Source organism: Saimiri boliviensis, chromosome 2, assembly GCF_048565385.1.
Source record: "Saimiri boliviensis isolate mSaiBol1 chromosome 2, mSaiBol1.pri, whole genome shotgun sequence".
Taxonomy (NCBI): domain Eukaryota; kingdom Metazoa; phylum Chordata; class Mammalia; order Primates; family Cebidae; genus Saimiri; species Saimiri boliviensis.
Genome location: NC_133450.1, coordinates 76,957,746 through 76,978,756, shown reverse-complemented (window position 1 = coordinate 76,978,756; position 21,011 = coordinate 76,957,746). Strand labels below are relative to the sequence as shown.

Sequence of the window (21,011 nt, the reverse complement as noted above, 5' to 3'; positions counted from 1 at the left end):
TGATCAGGTTATTAGACTTTTTCCCTATAGAGTTGTTTGAGCTTCTCATATATTTTGGTTATTAATACCCTGTCAGGATAGATAATTTTGAAAATATTCTCTATGTCTTTTCCCTTTGTTAATTGCGTCCTTTGCTGTGCAGAAACCTTTTAATTTTTCTTAATGTGATCTCTTTTATCCATTATGCTTTCGTTGCCTGTGTTTGTAGGGTATTGCTCAAGAAATTTTTGCCTGACCTATGTCCTGCAGGTTTTCTACAATATTTTCTTGTAGTAGTTTCATAGTTTGAGGTCTTAGATTTAAGTACTAAATTCATTGTCATTTGATTTTTGTATATAATGAGAGATAGGGATCAAGTTTCATTCTTCTGCATATGAACATACAGCTTTTCCAGTACCATTTATTGAAGAGACTGTCTTTTCCCCATTATAAGTTCTTGGCACCTTTGTTGAAAATGAGTTCACTGCAGGTGTGTGAATTTGTTTCTGGGTTCTCTATTCTGTGCCACTGGCCTATATGTCTGTTTTTATGTCAGTACCATGCTGTTTGGTTACTATAACTTTGTATACACGTTTTTGCATTTCTGCATGGAATGCCACTGGCATTATACTAGAGATTGCAGTGAATCTATAGATTAGACATTTTAACTTTATCGATTATTGCAATCCAGGAACATGGACTATCTTTCCTTTTTTTTTTTTTTGGTGTCCTCTTCAATTTCTTTCATCAATGTTTTATATTGTTCATTGTAGATATCTTTCACTTTGCTTATTTTAATTCCTAGGTATTTAACTTTATTTGTGGCTATTGCAAACAGTATTACATGTTTTATTTCTTTTTCAGATTGTTCACTGTTGGCATATAGAAATGCTATTAATTTTTGTATCTTGATTTTGTATTCTGCAACTTTACTAAATTTGCTTGTCAGTTCTAATTTTTTTTTTTTTGGTAAGACTTTAGGTTTTTCCAGATAAGGTCACATCATCTGCAAACAAAGATAATTTGACTTCTTTTCCAATGTGAATGCCTTTTATTTCTTTCTGTTGTCTGATCGTTCTAGCTAGGACTTCTAATACTACACTGAGTAACAGTGGTGAAAGTAGCCATCCCTGTCATGTTCCAGATCTTAAAGGAAAGGCTTTCAGATTTTTCCCCATTTAGTATAAAACTTCTGTCATATATGGCTTTTATTATGTTGAAGTATATTCCTTCTATACCCATTTTTGAGTTTTTTTTTTCCTTATGATGTTAAACTTTATCAAATGCTTTTTTGGCATCAATTGAAAAGGTCATATGATTTTTGTCCTTCATTCTGTTGAAATGATGTATGATATTGATTGATTTGCATATGTTGAACCATCTTTACATCTCTGGGATAAATCCCACTTGATTGTAATGAATGACCTTTTTAATGTAGGAATAAATTTGCTTAGCTAGTTGTTGAGCAGTTTTGTATTAATATTCATTGGAGATATTGGCCTGTAGTTTTCTTTTTTTCACGTGTCTTAGATATCTGAGTTTGGTATTGGGGTAATGCTGGCCAAACAGAATGAGTTTGAAAGTTTTCCTTCTTCCTCTATGTTTTGGAACAGTTTAAGTAGAACTGGCATTAGTTCCCAGTAGAATTCAGCAGTGAAGCCACTGTGGCCCAGGTTTTTTATTTTCTTGAAAAGCTTTCTATTATTACTTTGATCTTGTTACTTGTTATTGGCCTATTCAGGTTTTGGATGTATTTCTGATTCAATCTGCGTAGGTTTTAATTGTCTAGGAATTTGTCCATTTCTTCTAGATTTTTCAATTTACTGGCTTTTTTTTTTTTCATAGTAGCCACTTGATATGGGTTGGCTGTATCCCCACCCAAATCTCATCTTGAATTGTAACTCCAATAATTCCCACATGTTGTGGGAGGAACCCAGTGGGAGAAAATGAGATCATGGGGGTGGTTTCCCCCATACTACTCTCGTGGTAATGAATAAGTCTCACAAGATCTGGTGGCTTTATAAGGGGTTTCCCCTTCACTTGACTTTCATTCTCTCTTGACAACCATCATGTAAGGTGTGTCTTTCACCTTCTGCCTCCCCAGCCACATGGAACTGTGAGTCCATCAAGCCTCTTTTTTCTTTATAAATTACCCAGTCTTGGTTGTGTCTTTATCATACTGTGAAAATGGATTAATACAGTAATTTAGTATTGGTAGTGTGGGGTGCTGCTGTAAAGATACCTAAAACTGTGGCAGAGACTTTGGAACTGGGTAACAGGCAGAGTTTGGAACATTTTGGAGAGCTCAAAAAAAAAAAAAAAAAGGAAAATGTGGAAAAGTTTGGAACTTTCCAGAGACTTGAATGACTTTGACCAAAATGCTGATAATGATATGGACAATGAAATTCAGGCTGAGACAGTCTTGAATGGAGATCGGAAACTTACTGTGAACTGAAGTAAAGGTGACTCTTGCAATGTTTTAGCAAACATGGCATTTTGTCTTCGTCCTAGATATTTGTGGAACTGGGAACTAGAGGGAGATGATTTAGCGTATCTGGCAGAAGAAATTTCTAAGCAGCAAAGCATTCAAGAGGTGACTTGAGTGTTGCTAAAGCATTCAGTGTTAAAAGGGAAGCAGCATATAAAAATTAGAAAAATTTGTAGTGATAGAAAATTTTTGACAATGTGATAGAAAAGAAAAACCCTCCAGCTTTGTTCTTTTTGCTTAGAATTGTCTTAGCTATATGGGCTCTTTTTTTGTTCCATATGCAGTTAAAGGGTTTTTTTTCCAGTTCTGTGAAGAAGGTCAATGGTGGCAGGTTCAACATATGCAAATCTATAAACATAATCCATCACATAAACAGAAGCAAAGACAAAAACCACATGATTATCTCAGTAGATGTAGAGAACGTCTTTGACAAAATTCAACAGCCATTTATGCTAAAAACTCTTAATAAACTAGATATCTATGGAACGTATCTCAAGATAACAAAAGCTATTTATGACAAACCCACAGCCAATATCATCCTGAAGGGGCAAAAACTGGACGCATTCCTTTTGAAATCTGGCACTAGACAAGGATGCCTTCTCTCACCACTCCTATTCAATATGGTACTGGAAGTTCTAGCCAGAGCAATCAGGCAAGAAAAAGAAATAAAGGGTATTCAAATAGGAAAGGAGGAAGTCAAATTATCTCTATTTGCAGACAACATGATTGTATATCTAGAAGATCCCATCGTCTCAGCCCTAAATCTCCTGAAACTGATAAGCAACTTCAGCAAAGTCTCAGGATACAAAATCAATGTGCAAAAATCACAAGCATTCCTATACACCAATAACAGACTTAAAGAGAGCCAAATCAAGAATGAACTGCCATTCACAATTGCTACAAAGAGAATAAAATACCTAGGAATACAACTAACAAGAAACGTAAAGGACCTCTTCAAGGAGAACTACAAGCCACTGCTCAACGAAATAAGAGAGGACACAAACAGATGGAGAAACATTCCATGCTCACAGTTAGGAAGAATCAATATTGTGAAAATGGCCATACTGCCCAAAGTAATTTATAGATTCAACACTATCCCCATCAAGCTACCAACGACCTTCTTCACAGAACTGGATAAAAACACCTTAAACTTCATATGGAACCAAAAGAGAGCCCGCATAGCCAAGTCAATTCTAAGCAAAAAGAACAAAGCGGGAGGCATCACATTACCAGACTTCAAACTATAATACAAGGCTATAGTAATCAAAACATCATGGTACTAGTATCAAAACAGAGATATAGACCAATGAAACAGAACAGAAGCCTCAGAGGCAACACAACATATCTACAACCATCTAGTCTTTGACAAACCTGACAAAAACAAGCAATGAGGAAAGGATTCCCTGTTTAATAAATCATGCTGGGAAAACTGGCTAGCCATGTGCAGAAAGCAGAAACCGGACTCCTTCCTGACAACTTACACTAAAATTAGCTCCAGATGGATTAAAGACTTAAACATAAGACCTAACACCATAAAAACCCTAGAAGAAAATCTAGGCAAAACCATTCAGGACATAGGTGTAGGCAAGGATTTCACGACCAAAACACCTAAAGCATTGGCAACAAAAGCCAAAATAGACAAATGGGACCTAATCAAACTCCACAGCTTCTGCATGGCAAAAGAAACAGTCATTAGAGTGGGAAAAAATTTTTGCAGTTTATCCATCTGACAAAGGGCTGATATCTAGAATTTACAAAGAGCTAAAACAGATTTACAAGAAAAAAACAAACAAGCCCTTCAAAAGTGGGCAAAGGATATGAACAGACACTTTACAGAAGAAGACCTACATGAGGCCAACAAACATATGAGAAAATGCTCATCATCACTGGTCATTAGAGAAATGCAAATCAAAACGACATTGACATACCATCTCACGCCAGTTAGAATGGCAATCAGTAAAAAATCTGGAGACAACAGATGCTGGAGAGGATGTGGATAATTAGGAACACTTTTACACTGTTGGTGGGAGTGTAAATTAGTTCAACCATTGTGGAAGACAGAGTGGTGATTCCTCAAGGACCTAGAAATAGAAATTCCATTTGACCCAGCAATCCCATTACTGGGTATATATCCAAAGGATTATAAATCATTCTACTATAAGGACACATGCACATGAATGTTCACTGCAGCTCAGTTTACAATAGCAAAGACCTGGAACCAACCCAAATGCCCATTGATGATAGACTGGACAGGGAAAATGTGGCACATATACACCATGGAATATTATGCAGCCATCAAAAATGATGAGTTCATGTCCTGTGTAGGGACATGGATGAACCTGGAAACCATCATTCTCAGCAAACTGACACAAGATCAGAAAATCAAACACCGCATGTTTTCACTCATAGGTGGGTGTTCAACAATGAGAACACATAGACACAGGGAGGGGAGCACTACACACCGGGGTTTGTTGGGGGGAAATAGGGGAGGGACAGCAGGGGGTGGGGAGTTGGGAAGAGATACCATGGGGAGAAATGCCAGATATAGGTGAAGTGGAGGAAGGCAGCAAATCACACTGCCTTGTGTGTACCTATGCAACAATCTTACATGTTCTTCACATGTACCCCAAAACCTAAAATGCAATAATAAAAGAAAAAGAAAATGTGGCACATATATACCATGGAATACTATGCAGTCATAAAAATGGATGAATTCATGTCCTTTGTAGGGACATGGATGAATCTGGAAACCATCATTCTCAGCAATCTGACACAAGAACAGAAAACCAAACACCATATGTTCTCACTCATGAGTTGGTGCTGAGCAATGAGAACACATGGACACAGGGAGGGGAACATCACACATTGGGGTCTGTTGGGGGTTGTGGGGCTAGGGGAGCAAGAGCAGTGGGTGGGGAGGTTGGGGAGGGATAGCATTAGGAGAAATACTTAATTCAGGTGATGGGGGGATGGAGGCAGCAATCCACCATGGCATGTGTGTACCTACGCAGCAATCCTGCAAGATCTGCACATGTACCCCAGAAATTAAGTAAAATTTAAAAAAAAAGAAAAGAAAAACCCATTTTCTGAGGAGAAATTCAAGTCAGCTGCAGAAATTTGCATAAGTAATAAGGAGTCAAATGTTAATCACCAAGACAATGGGAAAAATGTTTACAGAGCACCTTAGACACCTCTGTGGCAGCTCCTGCTATCAGAAGCCCAGAGGCCCATGAAAAAAATTGGTTTTATGGGCTGGGCCCAGTGTTTTCCTACTGTGTGTATCCTAGGGAGTTGGTGCCCTGTGTCCCAGCCACTCTAGTCATGGATAAAAAGGGCCAATGTACAGCTCAGGCCATTGCTTCAGAGGGTGCAAGCCCCAAGCCTTGGCTGCTTCTATGTGATGTTGTCTTCAGGTACACAGAAGTCAAGAGTTGAGGTCTGTGACCCTCTGCCTGGATTTCTGAGGATGTATGAAAATGTCTGGATGTCCAGGAAGAAGTTTGCTTCAGGGGTTGAGCCCTCTTAAGAAACCTCTGCTAGGGCAGTTTGGAAGGGAAATGTGGGGTGGAAGCCCCCACACAGGTTCTCCACTGCACACTGCCTAGTAGAGCTGTGAGAAGAGGGCCACTGTCCTCAAGACCCCAGAATGGTAGATCTACCAACAGCTTGCATTGTGTGCCTGGAAGAGCTGCAGACACTCAATGTCAGCCTGTGAAAGCAGCCAGGAGGGAGGCTGTACTCTGTAAGCAATGGGGGTGGAGCTGACCAAGAACATGGGAACTGACTTCTTGCATCACTGTCATCTGGATGTGAGACCTGTAGTCAAAGGAGATCATTTTGGAGTTTTAAGATTTGACTGCTCTGTTGGATTTCCAATGTGCATGGGCCCTTTAGCCCCTCTGTTCTGGCCAATTTCTCCCATTTGGAATGGGTGTATTTTTCCAATGCATGTACCCCCATTGTATCTAGAAAGAACTAACTTACTTTTAATTTTACAGGCTCATAGTCAGAAGGGACTTGTCTTGTCTCAAATGAGACTTTGTGGACTTTTGAGTTAATGCTGAAATGAGTTAAGACTTTGGGGGACTATTGGGAAGTCATGATTGATTCTGAAGTGTGATGACATGGTATTTGGGAGGATATGGTGTATAATGATATGGGTGGCTGTGTCTCCACCCAAATCTCACCTTCAGGTTGTAGCTTTCATAATTCCCACATGTTGTGGGGGAGACTCAGTGGGATATAATTGAATCATAGTGGGGGGTTCCCCCATACTGTTCTTATGGCAGTGAATAAGTCTCATGAGATCTGATAGTTTTGTAAGGGGTTTCTCCTTTCATTTGGCTCTCATAGTCTCTCCCCTGTCACGATGTAAGATGTACCTTTCACCTCCTGCCATGATTGTGAGGCCTCCCCAACCATGTGGAACTGTGAGTCCATTAAACATTTTTCTCTTTATAAAATACCCAGTCTCAGGTATGTATTTATCAGCAGCATGAAAACGGAGTAATACACCACTAATGATATTTTGAATTTCTGTGATATCAATTGTAATGTCTACTTTTTCACCTCTGATTTTATTTATTTTGGTCTTCCTCTTTTTTTCTTAGTGTAGCCAAATGTTTGTCAATTGCATTTTTTTAAAAATAACTTTTTGTTTTATTGGTCTTTTTATTGTTTTCAATTCAAATGCATTTATTTCTGCTCTGACTTTATTATTTCTTTTCTTCTACAAATTTTGGGTTTCATTTGCTCTTGCTTTCCTATTTTTTGAGATACATTTCTTCATTTTTGACGTAGGCACCTATAAGCTACAATTTTCCCTTTTAATACTGCTTTTGCTGTAACCTATATATTTTAGAATGTTGTGTTTCCATTATCATTTGCTGCAAAATAGTTTTAAATTTTCTTCTTAATTTCTTCACTGATCCACTGAAACATATTTTTTAATTTCCATGTGTTTAAATAGATTCTAAAAGTCCTCTGTTACTGATTTTTAACTTTATTCCATTGTGGTCAGAGAACATGCTTGATATTTCAATTTTTTAAAATAATTTTCAAGACTAGTTTTGTGACCTAATGTATGGTCTATCCTTGAGAATGATACACATGTTGAAGAAAACAATGTATATTCTGTAGCCAGTGGAGAAAATGTTCTTTAAATATCTATTAAGTCCATTAATTCTATAGTACAGATTAAATCTAATGTTTCTTTGTTGGATTTCTATCTAAAAGCTCTGTTCAATGCTGAAAGCAGGGTGTTCAAGTCTCCAGCTATTATTGTATTGGTGTCTATCTCTCTCTTTAGCTCTACAAATATATTTACTTTATATATCTGACTGTTCCAGTGTTTGGTGCCTATATATTTACAATTGTTATATCCTCTCAATAAATTGACTCCTTTATCATTTTACAATAATGTTGTCTCTTTTTATAGTTTTTGTCTTGAAATCTATTTCATTTGAATTAAGTACAGCTGCTTTTGCTCTTTATTGGTTTCCACTGGCATGGGATATCTGTTTTCATCACTTTATTTTCAGTCTATGTGTATCTTTATAGGTGAAGTGTATTTTTTGTAGGGAACAGATCACTGGGTCTTGTTTTTTCATCCATTCAGCTACTTATATCTTTTGATTGGAGAGTTTAGTTCATTTACATTTAATGTTATTATTGATAAATAGGTACTTATTCCTGCCTTTATTATTTGTTTTCTAGGAGTTTTGTGGGTTTCTCTTCCATCTTACTTTTCTTCTCATCTTTCAGTGAAGGTAATTTTTACTGTTGGTATGCTTTAATTTTTTCCTTTATATCTTTTTGTGGATCCATTATATATTTTTTGATCTGAGGTTACCCCAAGGCTTGCAAATATTATCTTATAACCCATTATTTTAAACCAATGACAATGCAACTATTTCCATAAACAAACACACATGGAAAAAGCAAACTAATAAAAACTCTACAATTTAACTTCATTCTTCCACTTTTTCACTTATTGTTGCTACTTTTTGTCTTAATGTACTGAAAGGCTGTTACAGTTAATAGCTTTGATTGGATTATCAGTTAGTCTTTCTACTTAAGTCACAAGATTTTACACCACATTTATAGTATTATACTATGTTGTGGGTTTCTGTGTATTTACTATTACTCATGAGTTTTGTAGATTCAGGGAATTTCTTCTTGCTCATTAACATCCTTTTCTTTCAGATTGAAGAACTCTCTTTAGCATTTCTGGTAGGACATGTCAGGGAAGGTCTTTATTTCTAATTCATGTTTAAAGGATATTTTCACTGTATATACTACTCTAGAGTAAATAATTTTTCTCCCTTCAGTACTTTAAATATGTCATGTCACTCTCACCTGACCTGTGAGATTTCCACTGAAAAGCCTGCTGCCAGTTGTACTGAAGCTCGATTTTATGTTATTTGTTCTTTACTCTTGTTGCTTTTAGAATTCTTTCCTTATCCTTGACCTTTGGGAATCTGATTATTAAATGCCTTGACATAGTCTTCTTAGTCTTCTTTGCATTAAATTTGCTTGGTGTTTAATAACCTTTTCATATTTTAATGTTGATATCTTTCCCTTGGTTTGGGAAGTTCTCTGATATTATCCCTTTGAACAAACATTCTACTTTTATCTCTTTCTCTACCTTGTCTTCATGTCAATAACTCTTCAATTTTCCCTTGTGAGGCTATTTTCTTGATCTTGTAGATATGCTTTATTGCTTTTAATTATTTTTTCTTTTGTCTTCTCTGATTGTGTATTTTCAAATAGCCTGTCTTCAAACTCACTAATTGTTCATTCTGCTTGATCAATTCTTCTGTTAAGAGACTCTGATGCATTTTTTACCATGTCACCTAACTTTGTCAACTCTCAAATTTCTGCTTAATTCTTTTAAATTATTTCTTAATTTATCTTATAGAATTCTCAATTCCTTCACTATGTTGTCTAGAATTTCTGAATTGCCTCGGAACAGCTGTTTTGAATTCTCTACCTGAAAGGTCATATATCTCTGTTTCTCCAGGATTTATCTCTGGTGCCTTATTTAATTTACTTGGTGAGTTCATGTTTTTCTGGATGGTGTTGATGCTTGTAGATATTCTTTGGTGTCTAGGTACTAAAGAGTTAGGGAGTGATTGTAGTATTCACAGCCTGGGTTTTTTTGTGCCCGTCTTTCTTGGAAAGGCCTTCCAGATATTCAGAGGAACTTGGAGCCCAAGAACAATAATGCCATAGTTTTGCAGACTTATAGAGGTATCACCTTGGTGGTCTTGGATAAGATCTGGAAGAATTCTCTGGAATATCACACAGAGACTCTTGTTCCTTTTCCATATTTTCTCTCAAACATATGAAGTTTATCTCTCTGTGCTGAGTCACCTGGAACTAGGGGTGTGGTGATACAAGAACCCCTGTGGCTACCAGCACTGGAACTTCACTGACTCAGATATGAAGCCAGTACAGCACTAGGCCTTGCCCAAGGCCCTTCCCTTCAGGTTGGTATGTTCTTCCAGGTAGAGATTGATGCCTGGGGAACTTGAAGTCCCACTGAAAGGGTAGGTGGAAATATTCCACCACCACCCCGCCCCCGACCCCAAGACAGATTAGTGACCACTGAATTGTCAGAGAATCCTTTTCCCTTGTGAGCTCAAGCATGTCCAGAGATATAGTCTTGGAGCCAGTGATTGGAGTCTAAAACCTTAGCAATTTACTTGATGTTTATTCTACTGTGGCTAAGCTGGCATTCAAACCATAATACAAAGTTTTTCTTGCTCTTCTCTCTACTTTCAACAGGCAGAGGAGCTCCTCCCTGTGGCCAGAACCACCACAGAGGGTTCTTCCAGGCCACCACCATGTTTGCTCAAAGTCCAAGGGCTCTTCTGTCAGCCTGTGGTTAATGCTTCCATGCCTGGAACTCACCCTTCAGGACAGTGGGCTCCCCTATGGCCCAGAGCAGGCCCAGAAATGTTTTTCAAGAGCTTAGGCAAGGAAGCAAGGATCCCAAGAGTCTGCTTGTTGCTCTACCCCATTATGTCTGAGCTAGTACCTATAGTGCAAGAGAAAGTCCTCTCTACTTTTCCCTCTGCTTCTCTCAAACAGATGTAGTCTTTCACTGTAGCTACCACTGCTGGTTTGTGCTGGGTCTCCACTTAAGCCAGCACACTGCAGAATCCAAGGCCCATGGTGTACTCCCTAGGTATCATTGGTTGTTATTCAGGGACCAAGGGCTCTTTAGTCAGCAGGTGATGGATCCTGCCAAGACTAGGTCCTTCCATTCAGGGAAGCAGCTTCCCTTTTGACCCAGGGTGTGACTAGAAATGTCATCCAGGAGCTAGGGCCTGAAATGGGGGCCTTGGGACTCTACCTGGTGACCTATACTGCTGTAGCCTAGTATCAAAGATGCAAGACAAAGTTTTCTTTACTCTTTGCTCTCCCCTTCTTAAGAAGAAGAAAGTAGTCACCTTTGTTGCTATAAGCTTCACTGTCTGGGGTTGGGGGAGGGATGGTGCAAGCCCTCCTTTAGCTGTGCCAGCCGGTGTCTCCCTAGGTTATTTCCCTAAGAAATGACATAGACAACAAAACAATAATAGTTGGAGACTGTCAGCACTAGAGAGATCTTCAGGACAGAAAGTCAACAGAGGAATTGTGGACTTAAATGGCATGCTAGAACAAATGAACTTAAAGATATTTATAGAACATGCTACCTAAGATCTCTAGAATATACATTCTTCTCATGAGCACATGGAACATTCTCCAGGATAGACCATATAATAAGCCATAAAAGTGTCTCAATAAATTTGAAAAAATCAAAATCATATCAAGTATATTCTCAGGCCACAGTGCAATAAAGCTAGAAATCAACTCCAAAAGGAATCCTCTAAACTATACAAATATGTGGAAATTAAATAATCTGCTCCGGAGTGATATCTGGGTTAACAATGAAATCATGATGGAAATGTAAAAATTCTTTGAATTCAAAGATGATAATGACACAAGTTATCAAAACCTCTAGGATAGAGCAAAAGCAGTGCTTAGAGGAAAGTTGATAGTGCTAAATGCCTATTTCAGAAGTCTGAAAGAGCATAAATTGATAATCTAATGTCACACATCAAGGAACTAGAGAAACGAGAACAAACTGAACCTGAAGCTAGAAGAAAATTAAAAGGACCAGAGCAGAAGTAAATAAAATTCAAACAAACAAAACAGTACAAAAGATCAATGAAACAAAAAGTTGGTTTTTTGAAAAAATAAATGAAATTGATAGACCCTTAGATAGATTAACCAAGAAAAGAAGAGGGAGGATCCACATAAGCTCAATTAGAAATGAAACTGGAGACATTACGACCCATAACACAGAACTACAAAAAGAATCATTCAAGACTACTATGAATACATTTATGTTCACAATCTAGAAAACCTAGAGGAAATGGACAAATTCCTGGAAACATACAGTTCTCCTATATTAAATCAGGAATAGAAACCTTGAAAAGATTAGTAAGAAGCAGTGAGACAGAATCAGTAATTAAAAAATTATCAACAAAATAAAATCCTAGGACCAGATGGAGTCATATCTGAATTCTACCAGACATTCAAAGAATTGGTACTAATCCTATTGAAACTATTCTGAAAGATTGAGAAGGAAAAAATCCTCCCTAAACCATTCTATGAAGCTAGTATCATCCAGATACCAAAACCAGGAAAAGTCACAATAAAAAAAGAAAACTAAAGATCAATATTCCTTATGAACACATATTCAAAAATCCTCAACAAAATAACTAGCTAACCAAATCCCAAAGGATGTCAAAAAGATAATTTATCATGGCCAAGTGGGTTTCATTCCAGGGATACTGGGATGTCTAACATATGCAAGTCAATACATGTGATATATCATATAAGCAGAATTAAAAACAAAAACCATATTACTTTAATAGATGCAGAAAAAGCATTTTATAAAAGACAGCATCCCTTTATAATAAGAACCAGGCATAGAAGGCACCAACCTCAAAATAATAAAAGCCATATATGACAAATCCACAGCCAACATCTTATTGAATGGGGAAAAGTTGTAAGCATTTCCCCTGAGAATAGAAACAAGACAAGGGTGCCCACTTTTGCCACTCCTACTCAATATAGTTCTGAAAGTACTAAACAGATCAATTAGGCAAGAGATAGAGATAAAGGACATTGAAACTGGAAAAGAGGAATTCCAACTATCACTGTTTGCAGATGATATGATTGCACACCTAGAAAATCCTAAGGACTCCTCCAAAAAACTCCTAGATTTAATAAATGAATTCAATAAAGTCTCAGGTTCAAAATCAATGTACAATAATGTCATTGTTGGTGATCAAGCTGAGAATCAAATCAAGAATGCTATCCCTTTTACAACAGCTGCAAAAAAATAAAAAATAAATAAAATATCTAGGAATATATTTAACCACGGAGGTGAAAGGTCTCTATATGGAGAACTACAAAAAACTGCTGAAAGAAATTATGATGACACAACCAGTGAAAACACATTTCATACTCATGGATTGGAAGAATCAATATTGTGCAAATGACCATACTGCCCAAAGTAATCTACAGATTTAATACAATTCCCATAAAAATACCAACATTGTTTTTCACATAATTAGAAAAACAACCCTAAAATTCATATGGGAACAAAAAAGAACCCAAATAGCTACAAAATTCTAAGCAAAAAGAACAAATCTGGAGGCATCACACTAGCAGACTTCAAATTATACTATAAGCCTATAGTTACTAAAACAGCATGGTGATGGTATAAAAATAGGCACCTAGACCAATGGAACAGAATAGAGAACCCAGAAATAAAGCCAAATATGTACAGCCAACTGATCTTCAACAAAGTATACAAAAACATAAGTTGGGGAATTGACATCATTTATTACATTAAATGGTACTGGAAAAATTGGCAAGCCACATGTAGAAGAAGAATGAAACTGAATTCCTATTTCTCACCTTATACAAAAATCAACACAAGATGAATCAATGACTTATATATAGAACCTGAAACTGTAAAAATTCTAGAAGACAACATTGGAAAAACTCTTCCAGACATTAGCCTAGGCAAAAAATTTCTAACAAAGATCCAAAAAGCAAATGTAACAACAACAACAAAATAAATAAATGGGACCTAATTAAATTAAAAACTTTTTGTACAACAAAAGATATAATCAACAGACTAAACAGAAAACCCATAGAATGGGAGAAAATATTTGCAAACACACATCCAAAAAAGGACTAGTATTCAGAACATACGAGAAACTCAAACAAATTACCAAGAAAAAACCACAAATAATTCCATTAAAAAGTGGGCAAAGGACATGAATAGACATATCTCAAGAGAATATATACAAATGGCCAACAAACATGAAAAAAAATGCTCAACATCAGTAATCATCAGAGAAATGCAAATTAAAACGACAATAAGATATCACAACGAATCCTGAAAGAATGACCATTATTATTAATAAAAAGTCAAAAAGAATAGAGGTTGGCACACATGTGAGGAAAAGGGAATGCTTATTCACTATTGATGGGAAAGTAAACTGGTACAACTTCTATAGAAAACAGTAATGGATAGGCCTTGAGGAATTAAAAGTAGCACTACCATTTGATCCAGTAATCCCACTATGGGGTATCCACCCAAAGGAAAGAAGTCATTATATAAAAAAGACATTTATATATTAAAAAAAAGACACTTGCCCATGTATGTTTATAGTAGCACAATTCACAACTGCAAATACATAGAACCAACCTAAGTGCTCATCAACTAATGAGTGGATAAAGAAAATGTGGTACATTCACACACCATGGAATACTACTCAGCTATTAAAAGGAACGAAATAATATCTTTTGTGGCTACTTAGATGGAGCTGGAGGCCATTATTCTATGCAAAATAGCACAGGAGTGGAAAACCAAAAGCCTTAGCTTCTCACTTTTAAGTGGGAGCTTAGCTATGAGTATGCAAAGGGGTACAGAGTGATATAATGGATTTTAGAGACTCAGAAATCAGAGGGTGAGAGGAGGGCTAGGGATAAAAAACTACACATTCGAGGTAAAATGTACACTACTTGGTAGATTGGTGCACTAAAATCTCAGAATTCAGCACCGTGTAATTCATCCATGTAACAAAAACATTTTTACGTCAAAAGCTATTAAATTTTTAAAAAGAAGAAAAACATTACTATTGTTATTAAGAGTATTAATATTGTTATTAATATTTCTGAAGGGATATAAATGCAAACTATTAGTTCATACATATAAAAGCTTTGTTGAGAGAAGCAATATATATTTAGGAGTAACTTTTATCTATTTCTTTAGGCAATCTGAAACATATTCCTGAATTAAGGTAGACCAGTAAAGAGCTATGTATCAGAACTGATTTTTCCTAGCCACTGGTAGAACCATTTTTATCAGCTTTTGCCTTGTCTTTATGCCCTTGGTCAACACAGTGCAATGTCACAGACTCAGTTCTAGTGATATTTTATACGTCAACACAACTTATTACATTATGCAATGCTTCTCTATGGAGAGTGTGGTAATCAATTTGGCTGTTCAGAAATATTCACCTTTTCATCCTTCCAAGGCACAAGGTTGGACTGCAAACTATCTTTAAGTTTGTTGAAGATGAGATCCAAGATGGCTGATCACTAGCAGCTCGGGATTGTAGCTCCCACTGAAAACGCAAAGAACGAGAGGACTCCACACCTTCACATGAATTCTTGTTGCTCACGCACCAGGAGATTCCCAGCGGAGGAGCCCCACGGGTCGCCAGCGCGACTCTTGTGACCGGCGAGGCGGTTTTGCTGGCGCCTCAGAGCGTCGGTTCCTGGTGCAGAGTCAGAAAAGCACCATCAATCTTAACGCCGCTGATTTGGTCGGCGCAGTGGGTTGCTCAGATTTCGGCGCTGAGAATCAATAAGCTGGACGTCCACTCAGAAACCCAATTACAAAGACGGTAATTATAAAGACCACAGATGGATAAATCTACAACGAAGGGAAGAAAGCAGTCAAAAAAGGCTGAGAATACCCAAGATCAAAACGCCTCTTCCTCAGCAGGGGATCCCAGTTCCTCATCAGCAACGAAACAAGGCTTGATGGAGAACGAGTGTGTTCCAATTACAGAAGCAGGCTTCAAAACGTGGATAATAAGAAACTTCTGTGAATTAAAAGAACTTGTTCTAACACAATCTAAAGAAACTAAGAACTTTGAAAAAAGGTTTGACGAAATGTCAACAAGAATACAAAATTTAGAGAGGAAAATAAGTGAATTGATGGAACTGAAAAACACAATACGAGAACTACGTGAAGTATGCACAAGTTTTAACAGCCGAATTGATCAAGCAGAAGAAAGGATATCAGAGGTCGAAGACCAACTCAATGAAATAAAACAAGAAGACAAGACTAGAGAAAAAAGGATAAAAAGGAACGAGCAAAGTCTCCAAGAAATATGGGACTATGTGAAAAGACCTAATCTACGCTTGATAGGTGTACCTGAATGTGACGAAGAGAATGAATCCAAGCTGGAAAATATGCTTCAGGATATTATTCAGGAAAATTTTCCCAACTTAGTAAGGCAGGATAATATTCAACTCCAGGTAATACAGAGAACACCACAAAGATATTCCTCAAGAAGAGCAACTCCAAGACACATAATCGTCAGATTCACCAGGGTTGAAATGAAGGAGAAAATACTAAGGGCAGCCAGAGAGAAAGGTCAGGTTACCCACAAAGGGAAGCCTATCAGACTTACAGCAGATCTCTCAGCAGAAACCCTACAAGCCAGAAGAGAGTGGGGACCAATATTCAACATCCTTAAAGAAAAGAACTTTCAACCAAGAATTTCACATCCAGCCAAACTAAGCTTCATAAGTGAAGGAAAAATAAAGTTTTTTGTGAACAAGCAAGCACTCAGAGAATTCATCACCACCAGGCCTGCTTTACGAGAGCTTCTGAAAGAACCACTACACATAGAAAGGAACAAACAGTATCAGCCTTTCTAAAAAATACCAAAAAGTAAAGAACATCAATATAATGAAGAATTTACATCATCTAATGGGCAAAATAGCCAGCTAATATTAAATGACAGTATTAAACTCACATATATCATTATTAATTCTAAATTTAAATTGACTAAATTCCTCAATTCAAAGACAGGCAATTTGGACAAAAAACTAAAACTGTATGCTGCATCCAGACCCATCTCACATTCAAGGATACACAAAGACTCAAAACAAAGGATGGAGAGAGACTTACCAACCAACCAGAGAGCAAAAATAAATAAATAAAAAGCAGAAGTTACAATTTTTGCCTCTGATGAAATAGTATTTAAAGCAACAAAGATCAAAAGAAGCAAAGAAGGACATTATATAATGATAAAAGAATCAATGCAACAACAAGAAGAGTTAAAGGTCCTAAATATACACGCACCCAATGCAAGAATACCCAGACATACAAGACTTATAAAGAGACTTAGACTCCCACACAATAATAGTGGGAGACTTCAACATTAATATTAGACAGATTAATGAGACAGAAAATTAACAACGATATCCAGGACTTGAACTCAGATCTGGAACAAGTAAACGTAATTAACATTTATAGAACTCTCCACTTTACACAAAATATACACTCTTATCAGTACCACATCATATCAACTTAGAAGTTTAAACGAAATGTTGGTTGGCTCCTTGTTTGTTACTCTCTTCCCTCATTTTCTTTCATGTCTCCATTATTAAGGACAATTATAGTCATACCCATATTTAGACTGCATTCTAGCCCGGGCAGCAAAGCAATACCCCCATTCTCTCTCCCTCTTCCTCTTTCTCGTTCTTCCTCTTCTTTATTCTTTGTCTTATTAAAAAAAAAAAGGTTTGTTGAAGATAAGTATGAACATGAGGTTTGCTGTGGGCAATGAAATAAAGAAATTTGAGCTCAGATGAAATGTGTCTTTTCCGAATGGAAGCTTTAAGAACCAATATACCAGCCACCCATTTCTCTTCCTCCTGCTGCACTGATTATAAATGAGAGAAAATCTCCTTTGGCTTGTATATATGAGTTACTATGGTAGACAGAGACCCCATCTTATATGCAATGAACACACAGTGTGAGTGAAAAATAAATCTTTGTCATTGTAAGCCACTAAGATTTTGCTCATGTTTGTTACTATAGCATAATTCTGTCCATCCTCTTTGATACAGGGATCCACAAGAAAACAATAATACTATCTTGTGTTAGTATAAAGAATACGTGTACTTGATGTGCATATTGTTTTGTTTGGGATACTTCCCAGTTATCCAAAGTGGCACTGTGATTTCCTTTGCCTTGACAGATAGAATGCTCAGAGCCAATCTAATTCATGGGGCAAGTCTAGCAAAAGTAAACGATTTTTGAATAGGATTTCACATTCTAACCTAATTTCAGGCTTTTATCTTCCCTCCTATCTCACTTTTAACCCTCTTTTCCTTATCTGCTTATTTAAAATGTTATTTTATGCTGTTGTGGTCAACAAATTTATGTACAGCTATGTAAAAGAATCCTTATGTGAAAAAATGGGCAGGTACATAATTTAATATATATACAAATATATTGCCCATTGTTTTAACAATAAAAACTTTAAATACGTGACATCCAGTATGAACTGACCTATGTGCTTTGCCATACCTTTCAGTTATCCCTTCCTTGAAACAGCCTAACAACCGAGACACTGCTATTAATCTGGTATCTCCATTGGAAAGAATTGTTCTTAGGAAGACCATGACAAGATTCAGGACTAGTTCTAGTTTATTCATTTGTAAAAGTGAGACCTTTTAAAATTTTAATTTATGTTCAAATTATGTTCTTTATTTTAGATTATATGAATTAAGACATTAAGAGATAGATCAAATTAACCTACCTCTACTAAGCAGGAAAAAAACCTCACAAATGTGATTTCTCCAGCCTAAATCAGCTATTTTCCATTTATTCATTTATTCACACATTTATTTAAGAAATAGCTCTTGTAGCAAGACACAGCAGAGACCCCTGTTAGCGGCTTGCTAGGACACCTCAAGCATGAAAATAAGGGAAAAGTCTTGAGTCCCTTCAAGGGAAATTCCAGGCTTATAGCTAGCTTTGACAAGTAAATCAGCAATTCAATAAGCAAGAAGGACAAAATGTTTGGTTCCCTATAGAAACTGAAGATGACACATGTCCCTAAGTTGTTTTTCAGAAACCCAGACCCCATCAGATGAAAAATGCCAACCACGGTTACAGAGACTTCAGATAAGGGGAATATGAAATCTGATTGCTGTCCTTTGTTCTAAATATTTTCCTGAAGGGTACAAAGAGAATAATGCCCACTGGTCAAATCACAACATTCCCTTCTGATGACCCCAAGTTTTTAAACAAAGTCTTGACTTCCCTAAGCAACTGTAAACCAAAGAATATCTGAATCCACCTTTGCCCTGTAAGCCCCACTTCAAGAGAGCCTGCCATTTTGGGCCAAACCAATGTATTAATATAATCCCCAGGTTGATTTACAGTTTTGACTGTAACTTCTGCTTTCCTAAAATACACCTCTTCTTTAAAGAGCCCTTGCTTATGGGCCATTGAGGAGGCCAGCTCTTAAGGATTAGCTGCCCAATTCTCCTTGCTTGGCACCCTGCAAATAAACGCCCTTGTTACTGTTGCTGCAAACCTTGGTGTGGGTGTTTGGCTTTACTGTGCCAGGCAAGGAGACACATGTTTGGTTTAGTAACAGTTGACTATGTCAAAAACACTGCAAGTTTAAAGACAAGTAAAGAATACAGCCTTTTACAGTCACTTATGATCAAATAGGTTGACAAAACACATTACAGGTCATAGTTATGGAAAATTCAACATCTATTATAAAGTTAATATGAGATAAAGGGGCAAATATTTTGGGTCAGAAATGAAACTTTTAGGATGCAAAAGAGACTGTGGGATGAGGTAGTCAGTGAGGTCTTAAGAACTGATTAGATTTGCAGAGGTTCAAACATGGAAACTGAATTCAGGCAATGGAATGTACATAAAAGTGAGGTTGAGTAACAAGCAAGACAATGAAAAGACCACCCCAAGTGTCCTTCCGTTAAGAACGTGAAGAAGACAAAGAGCGAAGACATTAAGATGGAATGGTAATCCAAGTGCAAGAAGCTTTTAAAAATGTGTCTGTCAGGAAATAATGCATTGAACTCAAATCTTTGAGGGTGATTGAAATAACTGGTGGGTAATTATGAGTTCATTTAAATATTACAGTTGCTTAATAAATGATGTGTGTGATGTGGCTTTACCTCTTAAGTCATAAGCTGTTAATGAGCCTAATTATTTCAAATGGTCATAAACTTAATTTCCCCACAGATTATCTGTAATGGAGAAAGGTAATATGATAGTCTATTGGAAGATGAAAGCAATTATGTCTCATTTACTTTTTGTAATATAATAATTTTAAAATGTTTGCCAAGGGCTTGAAACTTTTTGTTAGCTGAGTGTAGCTCTTTGTAATAGCAACAGGAATTGATCAATACAATCTCCATAAAAATCATGAAGAAAAGACGAGTTAAGGAGTGCATAGTTACCTGATGTTGTAGAAGAATAAAGTGGAGTATTTTTAATTTAAATATTTAAAACCTTGAAATGATGCAATGAAAGGGATAACAAAATTTTTGTTTTGGAAAGTTCAGTGTTTGTATACTTTATTTGAAATGCATGTTTCTTTCAAAATATGGTCAGAGGGCTTAAATGTAGAAGACATAAAACTTTCACAAGAGCTCAATGTGTTTTCCTCTTCATGTAAATGGAGGGTGCTGTGGTTCACCCATATCATTTCCTCTTTGTTTGGAGTCATTGTGCTCTAATGGGAAAAATGCTAGCAGAAGTCTTAATGATGTAGTGTCAGTTCCCCATCCTTTAACTAAAATATTTCCATCAGAATGTTTACTGTAAGTCAGACTTCTACACTTAACAAAAAACTAACATTTAATTCCATTATTTTAAAAAATAAATTATAGGCTCTCAAACTTTTTCCATAGGTGGGTTCCCAATATTCACCACTAACAATATGCCTTAAAATAAGTCCACAGACCAAGATCAAATTTGCAAAATTTTGTTCTGTTCTTAATTAAACCAAGTTCTTTTTCAGTGAATAAGAAATTAACAGTTAAAATGAATGAATACAATAAAAATTATCTCTTATAAGGCTGGTAATTCCAAATCCTTTGATCTTGCTACCACCAAGCTTCTACCCTGAATACTAACAGAATCCAAACTTAATCAAATCAATCACACCAAAAGAAGGAACACCATCACCATCAGAAACTTCATTTGCAAGAAACTAAGAGAATTTATGGAGGGCTTGAATTAGGTTAGTACCTTGAAGACAGGCTGACTTCTAGTAAAACATGATGTAAGAACCGATTTTATTTTTAAAATAATTGGTGCCACTATACTCTAATGGAATGCACATGGGAAAGGACAGACTGGTATACAGGAATGTTCTTTAAATATGAAAGAGCATAAAAAACA

General features: G+C 36.6%; 1 protein-coding gene across 6 annotated transcripts in view; it reads right to left on the bottom strand.

The window, feature by feature from the left end:
* FAM227B (family with sequence similarity 227 member B) overlaps positions 1 to 21,011 on the bottom strand; it is a 349,113-nt gene that overhangs the window by 133,720 nt on the left and 194,382 nt on the right. Inside the window, exon 12 of one of the 6 annotated variants that reach the window (XR_012516264.1) lies at positions 15,059 to 15,318. The exons of the other annotated variants lie outside the window; for them this stretch is intronic. The gene's annotated coding sequence lies outside the window, so the exon portion shown is untranslated. The remainder of the gene's footprint in view (positions 1 to 15,058; positions 15,319 to 21,011) is intronic. 6 annotated transcript variants of the gene reach the window in all.